Source organism: Monodon monoceros, unplaced genomic scaffold (assembly GCF_005190385.1).
Source record: "Monodon monoceros isolate NGI ecotype Baffin Bay Population unplaced genomic scaffold, NGI_Narwhal_1 Super_Scaffold_7, whole genome shotgun sequence".
Classification (NCBI taxonomy): Eukaryota; Metazoa; Chordata; class Mammalia; order Artiodactyla; family Monodontidae; genus Monodon; species Monodon monoceros.
Genome location: NW_021703784.1, coordinates 26,814,820 through 26,834,014, shown reverse-complemented (window position 1 = coordinate 26,834,014; position 19,195 = coordinate 26,814,820).

Genomic DNA, 19,195 nt, shown 5'->3' with positions numbered 1-19,195 from the left:
GGATATTTGATCTAATTTTATTATTCTTTTTTAATTAATTAATTAATTTTTATTTTTTTGGCTTCATTGGGTCTTTGTTGTGGCACACGGGATCTTCATTGAGGCATGCGGGATATTTTGTTGCAATGCATGGGCTCTTCGTCGCGGCGCGCAGGCTCCTCTCTGTGGCATGCAGGTTTTCTCTCTCTAGTTGTGGTGCGTGGGCTCCAGAGCACGTGGGCTCAGTAGTTGAGGCACACGAGCTTAGTTGCCCTGTGGCATGCAAGGTCTTAGTTCCCCGACCAGGGATGGATGCATGTCCCCTGCCTTGGAAGGCCATTTCTTTACCACTGGACTACCAGGAAATCCCTAATTTTGATTTCTATATTAAATTTAACAAAAAGTGACAAGTTGTTTTATATCATATCTTTCAAAAAATAAAATGTTTGGTGACTTATGATATGACCAAGCAGAAATAAATTTATGCTATTAAATATTGTATTAATGCCAGTGTGCACAACAGTTAAATAAAAATTATATTGTTATCTTATTATTTATAACAAAATGCATTTAAAAATGAGAAAAAAAACCTTTAAACGTTGCTTTAGGTATATAGCACATCTCTCACCTTACTAAACCCATCTTGAGATGGTGAGGATTTTATTTTTATACTGTCATTAATCCACAAGTAAGAGGCAATGACAATGCAAATTCAACATATAGATCAAATATATATGTATGCTTTGATGAATCTGAAAAAATGTTGATCTCGTTGTGGAAGGTCACATTACTATCATTACCTTTGCTATTGATCTGTAAATATTTTGCGCTTTATTAAAATCTCTCTCCTTTGATTGCTTGTTTGCTGGAACTTAAACCCTGGAATGAGATTTTGTGAGTTGAAATCTCACCTTCCCACCTTACTCTGTGATCATGGGCAGATTACCTAACCAAAGATGGTTTCTTTCTCAGTTATATCATGAATAACATTACATCTGTCAAAGACTATAGCTGGAATGTATTTAGAAGAAATGAAACAGTTTATGGCGTATAACAAGCACTCAATGTATGTCAACTAGTTAATTATGATTATGATTGTTCCTATTATGACATAACTGCAGTCCACAGATAGTAGATAGCAGAATGAAGAAAAGATTTCTTCAGAAAAATAATATAGTTATATGTATGTATATTTATTGTAATTGTGCATAGTTTTATAAATATGCATGTAACATATATATACATATACAGAGTTTCTGTAATAGATATTCTAATGTTATAAAAAAAATCATTGAATTCAAATGCTGAATATTTGGTCAGTGCTTCCAGAGACCTCATTGGAAATATTTAGCACGCTTTGAATGACATTCTGTCATAAATATGATGTATTTTAAAGACAGTAAAAACTTTGAATCCTAAAATATTTTATATCACTGTATATTTAATATACTCATCTAGACATTTATTGTTAATGGCAGTAGTCAGGAAATTAAACAGTAATCCTTATATTGATTCAAAGTAGTTTTTTTTTTATAATCCAGACTTAATGAAAGAGCTATTTTTATCAATGCTTAAGAATATTTATTTTTCTGAAGTAAATTCTGTCATATTTTATTCATTGATAATCTTTCTTTTATTCTTATAGAGATTTTACCTTCTCATACTTTCTTTGATTAAATGGGAAAAGAAGATATGTTGCCATTCATAAGTCAATTTCAAATCGCTGAAATCTCATTGGCTTTTCTTTATTTGAAAGTTTAATCAGGAAACAAAACATTCTAGTAGGAAAGACAGACAATAAGGAATTTCTATCTGTATCTATCTATCTATCTATCTATCATCTATCTCTCATCTTCATCATCATCATATTTTTTTCTCACACACACACACACACACACAAACTGTATTTTATTTTTACAAGAGATAAATAAACTGACACCAAGCATTGTAAATGGATGACCACAACAAAAGCAACAATGATTGCAATTACCAAACACAAAACACACTCATACTATGTCATAATATTGACATTCAGTCCAGTAATCCTCCACTGTAACACCTCCTTTACTTGGCAGTGAAAATTGATTTGTACATTTTTGCCTCTGAGTCCTTGTGGGATTTTTTTTTTAATATTCAAACAGTAAGTCACAAAAATTATAATCATCCTCATCAGTTCACTCAATCCCATGTAATTAATTTTTTTATCTTGATCTTTTGTTAGCACTTTTATGAATTAATCAGTTTTCTATTAGACTTCTGAAAATGCTTATTCATTCAGTTCAGCAGTATAGTCAGTTACCAGAAACCTGTACTTTTCAGAAACTTTTTCATGAATTCCTTGAAGATGAAACCCTTTTATAGGAACATTTTTGCAAAAGCATCAGAGTACACCCAGGACTGTCTGTAAATGACAAAAGACTTAAAAATGACCATGGTTAAAGATTTAATGAAAGTTCATAATGCAATTGACAAGGAAATTTAGTATTTCTGAGATATATATATTTTAAAATAATAATTAGAATTATGACTTATTATACCAGAACATATAAGATTTTTAGAAATTTCATGTAATGTTTGAAAAATTTATATTACATATTTCCATACAAATAACCCAAAGAAAGTTTAGTATTAGTTGTTTTTCTTTTTGTTGTTGTTTGTTTGTTTTTTTAAACTGCAGGTTCTTATATACTGCAGCAACATGGATGGATTTAGAGATCATCATACTAAGTGAAGTACATTTGACAGAGAAAGATAAGTGTCATATGATATCACTTGTATGTGGAATCCAAAAACTATTACAAATGAATTTATTTACAAAACCAAAACAGACTCACAGACTTAGAAAACAAACTTATGGTTACCAAAGGGGAAAGGTTGGGGGGCAGAGATAAATTAGGAGGTTGGGATTAACATATACACACTACTATCTATAAAATAGATAATCAACAGGGACCTAATATATAACACAGGGAACTCTACTCAATATAATAACCTATATGGGAAAAGACTCTGAAAAATAATAGATACGTGCATATGTATAACTAAATTACTTTGCTGTATGCCTGAAACTAATACAACATTGTAAAATAAAGTATACTTCAATATAAGATAAATTTTTTTTAAATAAGTAGATATGCCATTCCCTAGTCCGACCAGCAGGAGAAGTGTTCATTTCTCTATAGTCTTTGTAGCATTTGGTATTATTAGACTTTTGATAATAGTCATTTTGTGGTAACTTGTTACACTTTCAATTTGTATTTATCATATGACTAATGATGTAGAGTATGATTTCATGTGCTTATTAGCTATTTGCATATATCCTTTTTGTACAATATCTATTCAACTCTTTTGCCAGTTTAAAAAATTGGGTTATTGTCTTCTAATTGAGCAGTATTCTGGATACAAGTTTTTAAAAATATGTGATTTGCAAATATTTGCTCCCAGTCTGTAATTTTTCTTTTCATGTTCTTAATTGTGCCTTTTGAGAAAAAAAAACTTCTAATCTGAAAGAAGTATCTTGATATTTTTTGATAGCTTGTGTTTTGCTGTTATCTCTAAGAAATTATTGCAAAATCTAAAGTCACAAAGATTTGCTCCTGTATTTTATTATGGAAATTCTATAATTTTATTTGCATAATTAGGTTTATACTCCATTTTGAGTTAATTTTTGTGTATTGAGGATTTTTTTAAAGTTTGTTTGAAATGTACATGAGAATTTTTATAGGTTGATTTTTCTTCATCAAAAATTATACAAATATAAATATTTTAAAGATGTTCTTTTTCCAACATGTTTTCCAAAGCATGGCTATGTGCTCATATATATTTTAAAAGTAATAGCTACTTAAAAGTACTATTTACATAATTGTTTTTTAGTTTTCTGAAACAACCAAGTACCATACTATTTTCAACACTGTTTTTAATGAAAAAAGCTAAAAATTTTTGAACATTTTTTCTTTGAAGAAGAAAAATATGTAACCATAGCCTATAAGCGTTTGCCCCAGATAATTAAAAAATCTTTGTGTGGTACCAAAACACCCCTTTTAATCCGTATTTTTCTTATTAGAAATATTTGTTACGATTCTCTTGTGTGTTAAATTGTATTAAAAATAATTTGACAATCCCCACCAGAAACCATTTTAGAATATTTTAAAATCATTTGTGGTAATGGTTGTGCAACTCTGTGAATATACTAGAAAGCATCAAATTGTATACTTTAAACAGGTAACTTGTATGCCATGTGAATCCTATCTCAATAAGGCTACCATAAAATTTGTCAATGATAAAATGTATGTGATGGGTATACAGGTGTTTACTGTAATGTTATTTCAACTTTGCTGTTTATTAAATTTTTAAAATAAAATGTTCATAAGAAAAAATTCATAATGTATTTATAGATGACACAATATCTACACCATTCATTTTCAAGTGATTGTGTAGCAGAGGTTGAAATTAAAATTGTGTATTGGTGCTAAGTCTCTCACCATTCTTGTTTCAGTTAAAGGAGATGGTCCATCAATGGAGAAAATAAAAGTTTTACCATAAAACATTTTCCTTTAAATTAAGGAATAATCAATCCTAATAGAATGATGAGGTGGTGCATCAAGGCTTGAAATCACTGGGACACAGCTTCATCCAGAAAATTTGGAACCCAGTCTCAAATTACACCACCAGAGGAGTGGATGTATCCCAACTAAGAATGCTGAAGTGGCAAAAAAGGCTTATGGTCTCACTGGTCACAGCAACAAATATGTGATGGATCCCAGTCCCTAATCATTGCCAAAGAGGGGCCAGGTGTTTCTCTAACCATGGATTTTATAAATTTCATAGTTCAAAGACTAGGATCCTTCTTCCAAAATATGGCATCCAGCTTTGTTAGAGCTCATTTCATTGTCACAGAGCAAAATGAGCAATGGGGAAACTCTGTGCCTGCTACTTCCCTTGCTTTTTATGTTTTTCTCAGTAAATGCTGTTCTGAAACTTGTGTACATACTACTTGGTCCATGTCATTTGACCTGATACACTTGGCAGGCTCACAAACACACAAAATTTATTCTTGTTCTTATTGTTGATTTGTAGTCTAGTAAATATAATAAGCAAAGAGATGTTACAAAGGCTCTAAGTTAATTTAATTGTATATCAAAACTTCACACTGCATGTTTTTCTTAATATCTGTTTTTCACACCTTTAGTAATGTTTTCTATGAAATTTCCAACATTCTTGGCAGAGAAAAGAAAGCATTATATTTTCAGTATGTCCTTTCAGCCATTTTTATTGCAGCAGAAAAAATGAGTGTTTTTGTCTTTCACGACTAGTTAATAAAAAAGAGGTTTATAAACATTTATCATTTAGTGCACTGAAACTTTATAAAGCACTTGACTGTGTAGTGTGTGACTTTAAGCATGAAAGAAAATAATGTAGAATTTGTGTCGTTCTGGATTCTGTTTATATCTTGATAATATTATGAGTAACTAAAAATTTGGGGCACTACATACCCAATGGACGTTCTTAATGATATACAACTGGATCCTTATTTCACACAAATATTATTATTATTATTCTATTGCTACAAATGAGGGAATTTTGGCTCAGGAGAGTTATATTCTTGTCCAAGATCACATAGCTCAAAGGCAAGCCACTATTTCCAAGTCTTTGCTTTCTCACATTTTTCATAGCTGCTTTATTGTTTTAAACCAGGATCAAAAAATGCTTCCATATTTGGGAAATATACTCATGTGTGTCCCTGGGAGTGCTACTTCAATGACTAGGGTGATTATTCTGAATAAAAAGCTTCACAGAAGGTAAGTACTTGATATAGAAATTATGCATTTTGTTGCTGCAATGTATGTACAGTGTTGTGTCCCAAAACAGATTATGCAAAACATCAATACCTCCCCTTTCTCCTGAGTTATATACTTTTTGTAGGTCAAGCATTTTTAATATGCATTTTTATATATATGTAATTTCTGTGACATAAGTAGCATTTCATTTTGTGTTCTGAGCATTCCAGAAGTAATGTGCCATAGGATTGTTAAATCAGTATTTGATTTTAGAGATTGTTTAAATGAATGCATTATACTTCTTTTGTTAAAAAGCCTTATATAAAAATCTGTTACTTAAATGTATTTGGATTTTTATCAATTAACTAAGCAGTAACATCTGATTTTTCTCTCTTTTTTTATAATAAACTTTCCTATGGCAATCTTTTTAGGTTCAGAAAATGCCTTTTGATGAAGCATTTAGTCATATATTAAAGTATGATAATTAGCTTACCTAAATTGTTGGCAGATTTGCCTCTTAGGGAATCACTTATTTATTTGGCTAGCGGATTTGTAAACATCACTTAAAAAGTAACACTTTAAAAGATTGATTAATGCATAATTTCAAAAACAGACATAGATATATCTGAAATCTAATTTTAGGATATTTCTGTCCTAATAGAACTAGGTTACTGTAGTAAATAGTTTTCCATTACATAATTGTTACACTGCATAACATTTCACTAAGTTTCCAGGAAAGGAATGCCACATACAGAAGAGCAGCGCAGAAAAAAGGGAGATAGAAGTGAATCCTGATATATTTTCTCTACTAAGAGTTCTTTGACCAAGATTGGTGCATCCTCTAATTCTCTCAATTGTAATGTGTCTATGAACATTCAGTTAATAATCAAGTTAAGAAGAAAAAAGAAAATTTTATTCCAAGCCAAACTGAGGAATATAAACTGAGAAATAGACTCTCAGAAGTTCTGATAACCATTCTGCCTGTTAGACGTTGAAGGCATGGTCATATACATTTTTGAGACAAATGATTGTACATCAAAATGAAGTACTGATATTTTACATAAATTTCACCAAGAATACATAATCCAGGTAAGCACATACAAAGCAAGAATCAAGTCACCATGACTCCCTACAGAGCTGGGAAAGACCACCATTCTTTTAAAAAGTTACATTTCTAATGTCAGAAGAAGAAAAAATGATCTTTAGGGTCAAGCAGGCACTAACATCTTTGAGGAGCTCTGGTTAATGTGTAATGCAGATACACATTGCACATTAGGGAGGGAGGGAACAAACATACCCGAAAAAAGAGAGAATTTTATATTTTAATTTTTCTTGTACTGCCTTAAAATATAAATTTTATTTCATCAAATTGAAGATGGACGTTTTATGAAAAATTTGTGCTGATCACCCACATTGTCTCCTAACTTTTGGGGACCCAGAAGCTATAAAATATGAAAGGAAGCTATTTGATCTGCTTTTGCTGATTCTCTGGAAAATCCCAAGTCCAGATATTTAGAGATTCCTAATATAACCGAAAAACTTTACTAAAATCAACCTCTGTACCAGAATGCTCTAAATCTGCCCTTTGTATCAGTTTTTTCAAGGTCAATTACCTGCTTAGTAAAATAAATTGATTATCTTTATGGTTTGGTTTTCACAAGCTCAGCTTTTTCACTATTAATGAAGTTTAATAAATCATGAATAATCCTCATATTTAGGAAAGAAAAGGTGGAGGTTTTTAAATATCCCCCTGGAAAATTTAAAATAGAAATGCAGATGGGCCTTGTCATAAAAGTTCATTTTTGAGGTAAAACATTTCATGTTTTGTCACCAGTTATATAAATTTACATTCAAAATTTGTTCCACACAGGAAAGTGTTTGAAATAAAGCAAATGCTATTTGTGGGTGGGTTCTTTTTTGGTATCTTATTACTAGGCCACTATGCTGTGTCTTTAGAGATGGCCTTGCTTTTAACCTCATCTATGGGAACTTCCTTGGCAGTTTTATTCCTTTACTACAAAATCCATGATTTCCAATGCCACACTTAAATTAATTTCACCATTGCAGGAAAAGAACCATCACATCAAATTTTTCCTACATACACAGTTGTCACAATATTACTGAATTTTTTGAGGTTACTGTACATATTTAAGTTCCTAATTTAACTTCAGAAAATTAGAGTTGGAGAATACCCTGTCTCACCTTCCAGTTCACAACCCTCCGTAATGTTGTGCTATTATCTGTTCATGTTCCTATTTCTTTATTCACATTGAATAAAAAGGTTTAATTTTAATCACCAACACAACTTAGAATAGATACTCTTTAACATCAATTAATTACGTTAACTATGTATATAATGTATAGATGTTTCCTAAGGAGAAAAAAATAGAACACTGAATCTTTTCAGGGCAGAGAAAAACAATAGCCTTATATTGTATCATATTTTGATATGAAATATCATAACAGTGACAAGCCTTAACTAACTTTCAAGTTTTTCTTTTTATCTATTAAAGTATTATCATAAGTAGATAATTTTACCAAAAGTCTCAATTTGAAAATTTTTACATTCTCAAAAAAATTTTAATTAATAATTATTATTTTAAATGTCCTTGACATTATTTTATTTCAGATATATTTTTATGATTATAACATGTATTAGAAATAGGTTCTGTATTTTACAGTAAATTTTAAATTTCTATAGAAACCTTGTGCCCTTTAAAAAGCAAGGTTTTATTCAGAGCACATAAGCTAGAGGAGAAAGTAAAGCTGTTTGTTACTGTAATTGTCTGGGTTTAGGTTTTTCCTCATGGGAGCACAATGAGCAGAGAAGAGAGAAAAATGGAGAAGGGACACTGGCAGAAGAAACCAGCAGACATCACATGTAATTTAACATATAAAAAGAATCCAGTTAGTTTAGGATCTCTCTTTGGGATGCTCCAAAGTTCCTTTAAAGCACCCCAAAGTTAGCTGGAGGTCAAAAGAACTTTAATTAGAATATGATATTTGGGAAGTCTGTCAAAAATTTCAAAAAGTTTTAAAACACCGAGGATCATAGATTGCTGTGAAACAATAACTATTCCTTGAGCTAAGTTGAAAAAAAGATCCCAAAAGTAAATACAGATCACTTAAACACACAGAAATTCACAAGATCTGTTATCAAAAGCAGCATTCTAGGAAAACTTTGTTCTCATATGACAGAGACAAACCAAATCCAGTTTTGCATCAGCCTACTCATTTTTTTTTTTTTGGATTATAATTGCTTTACAATGTTGTGTTAGTTTCTGCTGTACAATGAAGTGAATCAGGTGTATGTATACATATATCCCCTCCCTCTTGGACCTCTCTCCCACTTTCCCATCCCACCCAGCTAGGTCATCACAAAGCACCGAGCTGAGCTCCCTGTGCTATACCAAAGGTTCCCACTAGCTATCTATTTTACACATGGTAATGTACTTATGTCAAACCTAATCTCCCAATTCATCCCACCCTCCCCTTCCCCCTCTGTGTCCACACGTCTGTTCTTTACATCTACGTCTGTATTCCTGCCTTGGAATTAGTTTCATCTGTACCATTTTTCCTGCTCTTGATAAAATCCACTTACCTAATTAAATTTAATCCAAACTTAGAAAGTCCTGACCACATACAAAATTCTTTCCCCAATTTTCCTTTTCAGCAAACATTTTGCAACTTTCTGTAGCTATATTATTTTGTCCCTATTTTTACTATTCAGAAATAACCAGTTCCAAGGAAAAAATCACCCTTTCTCCTTTAACAAAATATTTACATTTCACATACCTTCATTTACTGAAAACGCACATCCTACTTTCCTTAAGTAACCATAAACTGTATTTTACATTAGCATTCCCTGATTGAAACATTGCATAACCTCTAGAAACATGGATCTTCCCAAAGCACTATTTCTTTCCTTGATGTGGTATGTGGTACGAGACATGTTAAGTCTTGCATTTGACCTTGGGCTTCATCTCTGTTACATTCCTTTCATCTATATGAAGTCTTCATTAATATTAATGATTTAGGAAACACTCTTTTATAGAGACATTTTCTTATGGTTTTGTACGATGCTACCCATTGTAACCGTTCAAGGGCAACAACCTTATATGGCAGATAACAAGTATGATCCAGGCTGCTTTAATCCATCCAGATTCACTCTCCCCTTCTTCCAGAGAAAGAGAATAATAGACTACATTTACTAGACTCCTCTAGAGCTAGGTGTGGTGATTTAACTACATTTTTTGACCATGGAATGTGAATGGAGAGGATATGAAATTATGAGCTTTAAGGCCTTGAACATGCAGGACTCCATGCACCGTTGTCCTTCAGTCAGCTGGAGCATGGCCATGTCTGTGACTTGTTCAACTTTACAGACAAAAATAAGGCCCTAAGAGGTGGTAAAGCAACATGGTGGAAAGAATTTGGGTCCCTGAATATCCTGATCAGGTTGGACCACTCACCTTGGAAAAGTTGTACAAAAGAGAATTCAATTTTATGTTCTTTGAGCCACTATATTATTGAGTCCCTTTGTTTCAGCAGCTTTGCTTTTCCTCTGAATAAGTTCACCAAGTTAAAAACTACTATCTAGTGTTTATTGAGCATTTACTGTATAAAGGCAGAACTGCCATACTGCAGAACGCTTCTCTGAATGATCTATATGTATTTCAATAGTTAACGTTCACAAAAACAGTTTGAAGTAGGTACCATTATTTTCTACTTTTTACAGATGAACTAACCTAGGCACAAAAAGTTTAAGTAACTTGCCTGATGTCCTGTGGTGAGGAGATAGCACAGGTAGTATTTTAAACCACCTCAGTCTGGTTCTAAATCTAAACTTCTTTATCTCTATACTGTATTGCCACTCAATTGCAATATGCAAAGAGAAAGATAATTTTCTCATGTTTGCATTTGTATATCCACTCATTTCCTATCAATATATGTATATAACTCAACTCATAACATTGTAAATATTTATATTTATCAATAAACTCACATATATTGATCACCTAACATTTTATTCAGTATTTTTGTTTGTTTGTTTGTTTTTGCGGTACGCGGGCCTCTCACTGTTGTGGCCTCTCCCGTTGCAGAGCACAGGCTCTGGACGCTCAGGCTCAGCGGCCATGGCTCATGGGCCTAGCCGCTCCGTGGCATGTGGGATCTTCCCAGACCGGGGCGCGAACCCGTGTCCCCTGCATCAGCAGGTGAACTCTCAACCACTGCACCACCAGGGAAGCCCCCTTTATCCAGTATTTTAATGAAGTTTCCAGATTACTCAAATGTAAGAGGTATAACTAATAATATGCTCAGGGGATTAGCAATTGGAAACAGTGATGATTGATTTTTGACTATGAACAAAAATTTAAATGTACCTTAAGAGGTTAAAGTAATGCCTACATAATAAAAGTAACCAAATGAGCATTAACAGCGATATATTACACTTGGGTCTAAAAAAAAAACTTCTCAACATAGAATTAGAAGGAAAAAAGTCATTGTGTTCAGGTAAAATGTAAATGCCTTAAGGTGACTTCAAAGTGAAACAATGGGCTGACTGCTTAAAATCAAATAAATTTTAGTCTGAATTTTATGAGGACTTTGTCCAAAATAATGAACATAATAGTTACAGTTGGATGATAAGATCTTATAAGAGTTTTGAATTTAGATTTCAGGACTATATTTATAAAAATAAATTCTTACTGAAATATAACGTACACAGAAAAAAATGGCAAATTGTTGGAGCTGCCTGAAATTTCACAAGTTGAGCAGAACTATGTAGCCAGCAGCCAGTAGTCAGCTGTTCCATCCTGGAGCTGGTCCTGTTGCTGTAGTCATCTTGTAGATCAACTGGGGCTGGATCTAAGATGGCAGCACTGAACTGTCTGGTCATTTGTGCTGTCAGCTGGGCCTCTCTCTTAATGTGGTCTTTCTTTCTCATAGGGGCTAGCTTAGACTTTTCACTGGTACTCCTCTGAAGTGACTTCTGTTGCATTTTAATTGTCAACTCCAATCACAAGTCCAGATAAATACAAAGGGATGGATGGAGAAATAGGTTAATATGGTTATGGCTCCTACTGAAAGGAGGAGGGCAAAGTCATGTTTCAATGAGATGTGAGTAAAGAGATGGGAAATATTGTATTTTTAAAAAATCTATCAGAGTGATCCTATAATTTATCATCCAAATCAGAACACTTTTGAGAATGAAATAGTCACTAATTGGAAGCAATGCCAGTAGATGTAGACCAGGACTATTTTAGGAAAAGTGGGTTCCCTGTTCATTGACTGTATGGAAATTTTCTTTCCTGAAGTGTTTAGTCTTTTTTTCATATTTTTCATTTTGTTTTAAAAAAGTTAACTTGGATGAGTTTTAAAATTTATATCCTGGATAAGGGTTCCTAGTTATATATATAGCAAATGTCTTTACTCAATCTGTGACCTTCATTTTTATTTTTATTGATACTTTGTCTTGAAAGTTCTTAGTATTAATGTTGCCCAAGTTATCAAACTTTTCCTTTATGATTAGTGCTTAAGAAATATGTGCCTACCTTGAAAAGTTGAGTTTTTTAAAAACAATTATCTTCTAAAAGATTGGCTTATTTACCATTATCATTTGGATCTGCAATCCATCTAGACTGAGTATCCTTTGTAGTGTGAAATATTGGAAAATATTTGTTCAACATGGATAGCAAATTAACCCAGAACAATGGGGATTGACATGTACACACTGCTATATTTAAAATACATAACCAACAAGGACCTAATGTATAGCACAGGGAACTCTGCTCAGTATTCTGTAATAACCTAAATGGGAAAGGAATATGAAAAAGAATAAATATGTGTATATATATAACTGAATCACTTTGCTGTACACCCAAACCTAATCAACTATACTCCTATATGAAATAATTTTTTTAAAAAAAGATTGACCTTCAACTACTGCTCAAGAGTCATATCTTTGTCACATATGATATCTATATGTATATATCCTTATTAGGGTTTCTAGATTCTACTCTATTTGTCTAGCCTTGTTCTAATACCATGCTATTTTAATTATTGTAGTTTTATGATTGTTGCTATTCAGTATTGTCCTCCATTTTTTTCTTCTTAAAGAACTTTTTGGCTATTCTTGGACCTTACATTTTCCAAATAAAATTTATTTTATTTTTCTTCCAGTTTATTTAGATATAATTGACTAACGGCACTGTATAAGTTTAAGGTGTGCAGCATAATGATTTGACTTACATCATGAAATGATTACAGTAGAAGTTTAGTGAAGATCCATCATGTCAAAATCTTTTTACTTTGATGTAATCCTATTTGTTGATTTTCTCTTTTGTTTCCATTGCATGAAGAGAGATATTCAAAAAAATATTGCTAAGGCATTTCAGAGAAGGTACTGCCTATGTTTTCTTCTAGAAATTGTATGGTTTTAGTTCTTACATTTAAGTCTTTAATCCATTTTGAGTTTATTTTTGTATATGAGAAACTAGTCCTATTTAATTCTTTTATGTGTAGTTGTTCAGTTTCACAACACAATTTATTGAAGAGACTGTCTTTTCCATATTGTCTGTTGTTATTGCTTTTATAATAGATTAAATAACCATGTAAGTGAAGGTTCATTTCTGGGCACTCTATTCTGTTCCATTGATCTATGTGTCTATTTTTGGGTCATTACCATACTGCATTTAAAATTTTTTTGAAATATAATTGATTTAAAAAGTTGCATTAGTTTCAAGAGTACAGCAAAGTGATTCAGTTATACATATATGTATATATATATTTTTTTACATTCTTTTCCATTATAGGTTATTACAAGATATTTTGTATAGTTCTCTGTTCTATACAGTAGGTCCTTATTGGTTATCTATTACACATACTACATATTTTATATATAGTAGTGTGTATATTTTAATCTCAACTCCTAATTTATCCCTCCCCCCTCCCCTTTGGTAACCATAAGTTTATTTTCTATGTCTGTGAGTTTATTTATGTTTTGTAAATAAGTTCATTTGTATTTGTATTAATATTATTTATTTAGATTCCATATATAAATGATATCATATGATACTTGAATACCATATGATATTCTAGGTCCATCCATGCTGCTGTAAATGGTTTTGTTTCATTCTTGTTTATGGCTGAGTAATATTCCAGTATATATATATATAAAAAAGATGTGATATATATGTATACATATACATATATATATATATATATATATATATATATATATATATAATCACATCTTCTTTACCCATTCATCTGTTGATGGACATTTAGGTTGCTTCCATGTCTTGGCTAATGTAAATAGTGCTGCTATGAACATTGGGGAGCATGTATCTTTTGGAAGTATGGTTCTCTCCAGATATATGCCCAGGAGTGGGATTGCTGGATCATATGGTAATTCTATTTGTAGTTTTCTGAGGAATCTCCATACTGTTTTCCATAGTGGCTGCACAAATTTACATTCCCACCAACAGTGTAGGAGGGTTCCCTTTCCTCCACACCCACTCCAGCACTTCTTGTTTGTAGACTTTTTGATGATGGTCATTCTGACCAGTGTGAGGTGATATCTCATTGAAGTTTTGATTTGCATTTCTCTAATAATTTGTGATGTTGAGCATCATTTCAAGGGATTTCAGGTCAACTGTAAGTCTTTTTTGGATAAATGTCTTTTTAGATCTTCTGCCCATTTTTTGATTGGGTTGTTTGTCTTTTCGATAATAAACTGTATGAGCTGTTTGTATTGTATATTTTGGAGATTAATCCCTTGTCAGTCACATAATTGGCAAACATTTTTCCCCATTCTGTAGGTTGTCTTTTTATTTTGTTTATGGCTTTCTTTCCTGTGCAAAAGATTTTAAGTTAAATTAGGTCCCATTTGGTTTTTTTTTTGTTTTTATTTCCATATTCTAGGAGTTGGATCCAAAAAGATATAGTTGCAATTTATGTCAAAAATTGTTCTGCCTATATTTTCCTCTAGGAGTTTTATAGTATCTGGTCTTAAAATTAGGTCTTTAATTCATTTAATCCATTTTGAGTTTATTTTTGTATATGGCGTTAGAGAATGTTCCAGTTTCATTCTTTTACATGTAGCTGTCCAGTTTTCCCAACACCACTGATTGAAGAGACTGTCTTTTCTCCATTAAATATTCTTGCTTCCTTTGTCATAGATTAATTGATCATATGTGCCTGGCTTTACTTCTGGGCTTTCTATCCTGTTCCTCTGATCTCTAAGTCTATTTTTGTGCCAGTTTTGACTATTGTAGCTTTGTAGTATAGTCTGAAGTCAGGAAGACTGATTCCTACAATTCCATTTTTCTTTCTCAAGATTGCTTTGGCTATTTGGAGTGTTTTGAGTTTCCATACAAATTAAAATTTTTTTTGCTCTAGTTCTCTGAAAAATGCCATAGTTAACTTGATAGGAATTTCATTGAATCTGTACATTGCCTTGGGTAGTATAGTCATTTTGACTACTGATTCTTCAATTCAAGAACACAATATATCTTTCCATTTGTTTGTGTCATCTTTGACTTCTTTCATTAGCGTCTTATACTTTTTGGAGTGCAGTTCTTTTACCTCCTTAGGTAGGTTTATTCCTATATATTTTATTGTTTTGGTGAAATGTTAAATGAGATTGTTAATTTCTCTTTGTGATCTTTCATTGTTAGTGTATAGAAATGCTAGAGATTTCTGTGTATTAATTTTGTATCATGCAACTTTACCAAATTCATTGATGAGGTCTAGTATTTTTCTGGTAGTGTCTTTAGGAATTTCTATATATAGCATGTCATCTGCAACAGTGACAGTTTTACTTCTTCTTTTCCAATTTTCATTCCTTTTATTTCTTTTTCTTCTCTGATTGCCAAGGCTAGGACTTCCAAAACTATGTTGAGTAAAAGTAGTGAGAGTGGACATCCATGTCTTATTCCTGATCTTAGAGGAAATGCTTTCAGCTTTTCACTGTTGAGTATGTTGTTAGCCATGGGTTTGTTATATATGGCCTTTGTTATGCTGAGGTAGTTTCCCTCTATGCCAAATTACCATACTGTTTTGTTTATATCAGATTTGTAGTAAAGTGTGAAATCAGGGAGCTTGATACTTCCAGTTTTTTTGTTGTTGTTGTTCTTTTTCAAGATTGACTTGACTATTCATGTCATGAAATTTTGTGTTTCCACACAAATTTTAGGATTATTAGTTCTAATTCTCTGAAAAACACCATTGGTATTTTTGTAGGGATTGCACTGAATCTGTAGATTGCCTTGGGTAGTATGGCCATTTTAACAATATTAATTCTTCCAATCCATAAGCATGATATTTCTTTCCATCTGTTTGTATTATTTTCAATTTCTTTGATAGGTGTCTTATAGTTTTCTGAATACAGGCCTTTTACCTCCTTAGTTACATTTATTCTCATGTATTTTATTCTTTTTGATATGAATGTAAATGGGGTTTTTTTCTTAATTTTTCTTTCTGGTATTTGGTGTTTAGTGTATAGAAATACAATGGACTTCTGTATATTAATTTTGTATTCTTCAAATTAATTGGTAGTTTCTAGGAGTGTTTTGGTGATATCTTTGGGATTTTCTGTGTATAATATCATGTCATCTGCAAACAGTGACCATTGTTTTTCCTTTCCAATTTAGATTTTTAAATTTCTTTTTCTTGTCTGATTGCAGGGGCTAAGGCTTCCAATACTATGTTATATAAAAGTGGCTGGAGTGGCAGCCTTACCTTGTTCCTGATCTTAGAGGAAATGATTTCAGCTTTTCACTGTTGAATTTAATGTTAGCTGTGGGCTTGTCAATATATGGCCTTTGTTATGCAGAGGTATTTTCCCTCTATATCCACTGTGTTGAGAATTTTTATCATAAACAGGAGTTGAGTTTTGTCAAGTGATTTTTTTGGATCTATTGCGATGATCATATGATTTTTATTTTTAGATTTGTCAATCTGGTGTATCACATTGATTTATTTGCAAATATTAAACCATTTTTGCATCCCTGGGATAAATCTCATTTTATCATGGTGTATTATCCTTTTAATGTATTGTTGAATTCAGTTTGCTAATATTTTGTTGAGGATTTTTCATCTATATTCATCCGTGATACTGGCTTGTAATTTTCTTTTTTTATGTCTGGTTTTGGTATAAGAGTGATACTAGCCTTGTAGAATGAGTTTGGAAACATTCAGTCTTCTGTAATTTTTTGGGGTTATTTTGAATATTTTGAGATGAGTAGACTTTAACCTTTCTTTAATGATTGGTAGAATTCACCTGTAAAGCTGTCTGATCTTGGACTTTTGCTTGTTGGGAGTTCTTAAATTACTGATTCAGTTTTATTACTGTCAATTCATCTGTTGATATTTTCTCTTTCATCCTAATTCAGTAATGACAGATTGTACATTTCTAGGAATTTGTCCATTTCTTCTAAATTGTCCCTTTTTTGGTGTATAATTATTGATAGTAATCTCAAATGATCCTTTGTATTTCTGTGGATTAAATTTTGACTTCTCTTTTATATCTGATTTTATTATTTTGGACCCTCCTTTTTTTTCTTGTTGACTCTGAGTAAAGGTTTATCGGTTTCATTTATCTTTTCAAAGAACCAGTTCTTAGTTTCATTTATTATTTTTTTAGTTTATATTTTATTTATTTATGTTCTGATCTTTATTTTCTTTCCTTCTACTAACTTTGGGTTTTGTCATTCTTCTTTTTGTATTTCCTTTAAGCATAAGGTTAGGTTGTTTATTTTAGACTTTTCTTGTTCCTATAAACTTCTCTTTTAGAAGTGCTTTTACTGTATCCCATAGATTTTGGAACTTGTGTTTTTGTTTCCAAGTGTCTCCAGGTATTTTTTGATTTCCACTTTGATTTCTTCAGTGATCCATTTGTTGTTTAGTAGCATATTGTTTAGCCCTCATGTGTTTGTGGGTTTTGTTTTGTTTTTCAGATTTTTCTTTGTTGATTCCTATTCTCATAGCATTGTGTCTGGAAAGGTGCTTTATGTAATTTCAATCTTCTTAAATTTACTAAGGTATGGTTTTTGGTCTAACGTGTGATCTGTCCTGGAGGACATTACATATGCACTTGAAAAGGATGTGTGTTTTGTTGCTTTTGGATGAAATGTTCTATAAAGATTTACTAAGTTCATTTGGTTTAATAAATTGTTAAGGACAGTGTTTTCTCATTGATTTTCTACCTGGGTGGTCTGTCCATTGATGCAAGTGGGGTGTTAAAGCCCCCTACTGTTACTGTGGTACTGTCCATTTCTCCCTTTAAGTCTTTTAATATTTCCTTTTTGTATCTAGGTGTTACTCTGTTGGATGCATATATATTTACAATTGGTATATCTTGTTGAATTGATCCTTTTATCATTATGTATTGCTCTTTCTATCTTGTTACACTCTTGGTTATAAAGTCTATTTTGTCTGATATAAGTACTACCACCCCAGCTTTCTTTTAATTTCTATTTGCATTGGATACCTTTTTACACCCTTTCATTTTCAGTCTGTGTGTTTATATCTGCAGTGGGTCTCTTTAGGCAGCATATGTATGGTTCTTGCTTTGTATCTATTCAGCCAGTCTATGTGTTTTGATTTAAACATTATTCATTTGTAGTTAAAGTAAGTATTGATTATGTACTTATTGTCATTTTGTTAATAGTTTTATGGTTGTTGTTATGGTTCTATTTTTTCCTTTCTTCTCTTGCTCTTTTTCCTTGTGATTTGATGACTATATTTAGTGTTATGTTTGGATTCCTTTTTCTTTTTTGTGTGTGTATCAATTATAGATTTTTGGTTTGTGGTTACTATGAAGTGTATATATAACTCTATTTCTCTATCTATCTACCTATATACAGATAGATATATATGTTTATTTTAAGTTGCTGATCTTTTAAGTTTGAATGCATTTTAACAATCCTGCATATTTACTCCCCCACACATTTAATGTTTTAGGCATGATATTTTACATCATTTTGTTTTGTGTATTACTTAACTACTAATTATGGATATAGATGATTTTAATTCTTTTGCCTTTTAACATCTTTCTAACTTTATAAGTGGTTGATCTACTACCATTGCTATATATTTGCCTTTACAAATGAGATTTTTCCTTTCATAATTTTTATATTTCCTGTTGCAGCCTTTTCTTTTCCACTTAGAGAAGTCCCTACATTTCTTGTGAAGCTGTAATTCTTTTAGCTTTTCTTTTCTGTAAAACTTGATCTCTCCTTCAAAAATGAATGGTAGCATGGTCAGTTAGAGTATTCTTGGTTGTCAGTTTTTTCTTTTATCACTTTAAAAATATCATGCCACTCCTTTCTGGTATGCAGAATTTCTACTGGAAAGTCAGCTGTGAATCTTATGGGAATTTCCTTGTAGGCACCTTGTTGCTTTTCCCTTGTTGTTTTAAATAACCTCTCTCTATC